We start from the raw sequence: 5,065 nt of genomic DNA, 5'->3' as shown, positions 1-5,065 counted from the left end.
TGAGAATTTTTTTTCCTCAGAAGTCGTTAATGGAATGGGAGACAGTGGGAAAGAGGGGGCAGAGAAGAAGAGGAATGGGAGGAGAAGAAGTTATTAGAGAAGGATAAAATAGTTATTTCACCATCATTTTGGAAGCCCCATATATTTTTTGTTGTGGGTATAAAATGTATCATGGCCTCCAATTAGTTTCCATGATCCCCAATTCAGCGTTGCTTTCACTTGTTATGTCGTTTTGGATCTTGGGTTCAGGGTTCATGGGATTTTGAAGGAATGGGTAACACTGGGAAATGAATCAAGAATTTATATAGGGCAGGAATTGGGTATCCTGTTTTAATTCAACCACATACATCAAGAAATGCTAGAAGAAGATGGAGCTTTAGAAGATCGTGCTACAAGAGATTCATCCAATCCTCTGGAAACAACTGCGACAACATGTACTAAAGAAGTTCAATCAATAATGAATTCACAAAATGAATCAGCAGAAGCGAAGAAACATGCCATGACTATGGCTGCCGCTACTGATGCTTCTTTTTAAGTTGCACAGGCATCATCCACTGAAATTCACTTAACAGTTGTTTCTACGATCAAGTCTAGTTTAACTACTACGGAACAACATGATGGTTCAGCTCAAAAATTCGCTGCCATTAAAATTCAATACATCAAATTACCCCTTCCATGATCAGAAGCCAATTTTACATAACAGAGTTCTTCCCACATCGACCCTCGAGCTGCAAGGGTTTTAGGTGCATGGGCTATCTTCAAGGGTTACATTTTCTTTGATTTCATTTCAATTAGGTATCATTCACGGTCATCCCCATAAATCAACAAATTAAAATTAGAACTTTGAAGGAAAATAGTTCTCATATCATTAAGATAACTATGGTTAATCTTTGGATTAGATGACGTCACATCTATAGCATCCCGCTGTATCTCATATCATTTGTTTCCAAGTTCCTAATCTACCATATGATCTAGAACTTATTTCATAACCCAAAATTTGTCTCCTCATTCAAAAATTAACCTCTGTAATCTGCCACTGTAACTCAAAATCTACCTCATAATCCCCAACCTCCTCTTATTGTGCGTGAAACCCATATATGCTGCTTGATCCAAAATATGTAATTACGACACGAGATCATCATCGGAGCCCAAAATATGTAGAATATCCTAGAAAATGTGCTTCAAAATAAGCGCAATGACAAAAAATCTCCGGCATTAGACTACTACTGCAAAAACTAATTAATCTTGAATTACAAGTATATATATTCTTCTACCTTTCAACGGTTTATCTGTCCATGTGGGAGTATCCTTGTTTACATGATGAAGGACACCATGAAGAAGATTTCCAATCATATTAAAGTAAACAGGCAAATGTTGTACTTAAGATTGTGGTTTTGTACTTCTAAGAAAAATAAAATAGAACTTGGAAAACCCTAATTGGGGCACAAGAAAATCTTGCACTCAGACAGTGAGATCAAGCATATACTTAAGTGGCACCATTATATATATATATATATATATATATGTATATGTATTTTAAAAGCAAGAGGCGCAAGTACAACGTATCTGAATTGTTTAACATTTAACAAGAAGGGGAAAACAAAAGCCTATAAATCCAGCAATGAAATACAAGGCCAGCAAAAAAACAACAACAATGCAATGCAATGAAAACCAAGAAATGCTGTGAGCATTGATAGATAGAAAGGCCGCAAAACCTAATCATCAAGGCAGGGCAAAAAATGATGCATATGAAACGTGTAAAAGTCTAATGACAATTTTCTTTTAACGCTAAAAAAATACGTAACAATCTAAATGTGTTGTATATGAGTAAAGATGTTATAACCACGAAAACCTAGCTAGCTATTTGTGTGGAGAGTTCAAAGATTTCTGGTGTTGAACATTCCAAGTTCACAATTACTAGAAGGAATGCTGAATTTCATCATGTGAAGCTTTGACAATACAAACAGAAAGAATGACCGAAAATTGTCCAAATTATCCACATTTCGGTCCGAGACCATAAGGCATTTTTCTTAGAATGATTTTTTGGGGACCATGGTTTTATTTTTAGTAATACATTTAGAAGTAAATCTAGGTCACCCCATATCTAGATATTTATATTAATACCTAAACTACCCTCCTGATTAATTTTGGATAATGATTAAGCTAAAGAAGTAGAATTATTTTGAGAGTAAAATTAGAGAAGATGAAGAAGAAAAACATGGAAAATAATATTTTTTCTCCAATTCACTAAGCTTGAGTATTCTAGTGATGATAGCTCATCTGATTCTTCATCTCCATCATCTCCTAGAGTATTTGTTAATCTTCACAATGATCTAGATATGAGTTATTTCTTAGCTGGTGAATGTATTCTTCCACAAACTCAATCTCAAGATGAAAATGATGGATTTTACCAACCACAACCGGAGGAAGAGTATTTGGGTACCCAAGTATGCTTCAAACTTAGATAATGGTGATTGAATTGGTCCAAATATTCATAAAACTGTAAATTTTTATAAAAAATTCCTGCTAGATTCAGGTAGTTCGGTTACCAAGTGTGAAGAACAGGTAACCGAACACGGAGTTCGGTTAATAAATGTCAAGAACATATAACCGAACACAGAGTTGGGTTTCTTCCAACACGCAGGTAGCCGAACTTTAGTAATAAGATTTACAGAGGTATGATCGGTTAGTTCGCAAACTTCGACGCAACCAAGTTCCCAACCAAACTGCAGGTTAAAAATAACCTAGTATTAGAAGTTCGGTTGGTTGGCTGAGAAGTGCGTTAGGATGGCCAAAATTTCGGTCCAAGCCCATGAGGCGATCTTTTAATAGCTTCCGTTTTAGAGCCTTGATTATTAAGTTCCCTAGAGAGAGACAGAGACAAGAGAGGGAGAACTGGAGAAAGATGGCGATGAAAGCAATCATGAAGAAGATTATTGTTTCTCCTCCTAAAATTCGAATCATGGAAGGAGGGGGGATAAGAAGGGTTCGTGCTTGTTGCTTTAGCACTAGTACCACCACTGTAAGTCTGTAACAGAAGATAGAAGAGACGAGCATCCTAATAACCAAGAAGCCGTCGACGTCTGTGGTCTGGAAAAGATACTAAAAATTGGGTCTAAAGTTAGAAAAAGAACGCTTCACGAATGGTTTGAGGACGGAGAGAGGAACGAGATAGACAGTATGTGGCAGAATTGGGTGCATTCGAGCCGTCAGCTGTGGAAGGAAAAGAATGAAGAGGAGCAGCGGAAAGACCTAGAAAGACGATGGACGTACTTGAAAGATTTACTGCATCGTGAAGGAATTGATATTTTTGACCCATGGGAAGGAGAACAAATACTGAGATTTGATATTGCAACTGAAAAGTTCAGAATTATCCCGATTTTGTAATTGATCCCGATAGATTTAAGTTCACGCAGACTGTTCATCTAACAGAAATTGATGGATGCATTGCTGTATTGAATCGGAGAAATGAACTCTGCATTTCTCTATGGAAATTCGTGAAGTTTCAGATGGTAACGTTGAGTGGATTGAAGAGATTATTGATATGCCTCCTCACTGGAATGGGAAATATCATCCGTCTATTGAAGCTCTTACAGGGACACGTCAAATCTTTCTAAATTATGAAAATTCAGAAAGCATTTTTTATTACAACAGAGACACCAGGGAGTCCCCAATCTGGCCGGATCGTACAGAATATGACTGGGAAAGGACAGTACAAGTGTAGTCGACAGGGTATGAACTGGTGTTAGAAGACTTACCCTATCTTGTGATTCGGGTAATTCCATTGCCTTTTTTTCAGTCTGGTTTTTTAGTTTTCCTTTCCTGCCCAATCTTTTTCTTGAAAGGCTTATAGCTGTGCTTTGGGTTATTTTGAATTTAAAAACAACTAGCTTTTGAATCAGATCTTGAACAGCAATCCCTTTTAGGTTCATACATTATAGTTCGTTTACTGTATTTGGCCGACTTTAGGAGGCCTTCTATAGGGTGACTAATTGGATTTTGTCCGTCACACTTTCACGGTCCTCTTTTTTCTATCAAACGTTTTTTTTTTTATTTCACCAAAATTTGATCATTTTTGAAATTTTTTTCTTCAATTGTAAATCTAATCCGAACTTTACTGTTATATTCGTTGCAAATTTCAATTAAATGATCAAAAACGATCTGTAAAAACCAGGAATTCGATTGAATTCAACAATGAAGCATGATGATGGTTTTCAATTTTTTTTATAAATCCATCAAATTCACCCAATTACAGAGAATTTGTACTAAATTTCTTCACAGAAACGTACTTAATTACAACCCAATTAACCAATTTTATTTATTTACCTTGAAAACACAATCGATCTATAAAATTTAAAATCTGGGAAAAAACAGAGGTATACGCAGGAATTTCGGGTCGAACTCGGTTGGTCGCGGGTGTAGAAGAGGAAGTAATCGGGCGGGTAAATCCGTACCTGATCCATCCGCCCAGAAGAAATTTCCACCCAACATAACGCGCACCCACCGTTTCAGTCCACTTTCTTGAGCTCGGTTACCGACTCAGTGCATCAACCGAGTCGCACCCCCTCTTCTTAAATCTACTGAACTCTCAAATCTCCCATCAACTACAGCTGATCAACTATGTACCATAAGTCCATGAGTGTGATGACGATCCATTAATGATGTTCCATGAACATATCAATTTTTCTTCTTCCAATAATAGCAATTACTACTACCCAATTTTTCAAATCCGTTATCCAATCAATCTAATTAGATAAGTTTGTTGAACTAACAAGATGCTTTTGAGTTTAATTGTTCGACCAAATCAATTGGTGGTTTCGTTTTAAGCATAATGAATGGGTGTTGGATGTTCTTCAAGTATTGTGAGAAGAGAAATGGAATAAAGAGACAAAGAGATTGAAAAGTGAAGCCAATCATCAAGTGGTCTCGTGGTAGGCAGACCTCCCACTGCAGAGGCAGGAGTTCGTGCCCGTAATTGCTAAAATTCATTCTAATTTAAGGAATTTGGATGTAGTTCAGGAACCACTAATTTAGAGCATTAAAAAAGAAAAGAAAAAAAGTGATG

Source organism: Papaver somniferum, chromosome 6 (genome assembly GCF_003573695.1).
Source record: "Papaver somniferum cultivar HN1 chromosome 6, ASM357369v1, whole genome shotgun sequence".
Taxonomy (NCBI): domain Eukaryota; kingdom Viridiplantae; phylum Streptophyta; class Magnoliopsida; order Ranunculales; family Papaveraceae; genus Papaver; species Papaver somniferum.
This window is presented reverse-complemented; position numbering follows the sequence as displayed.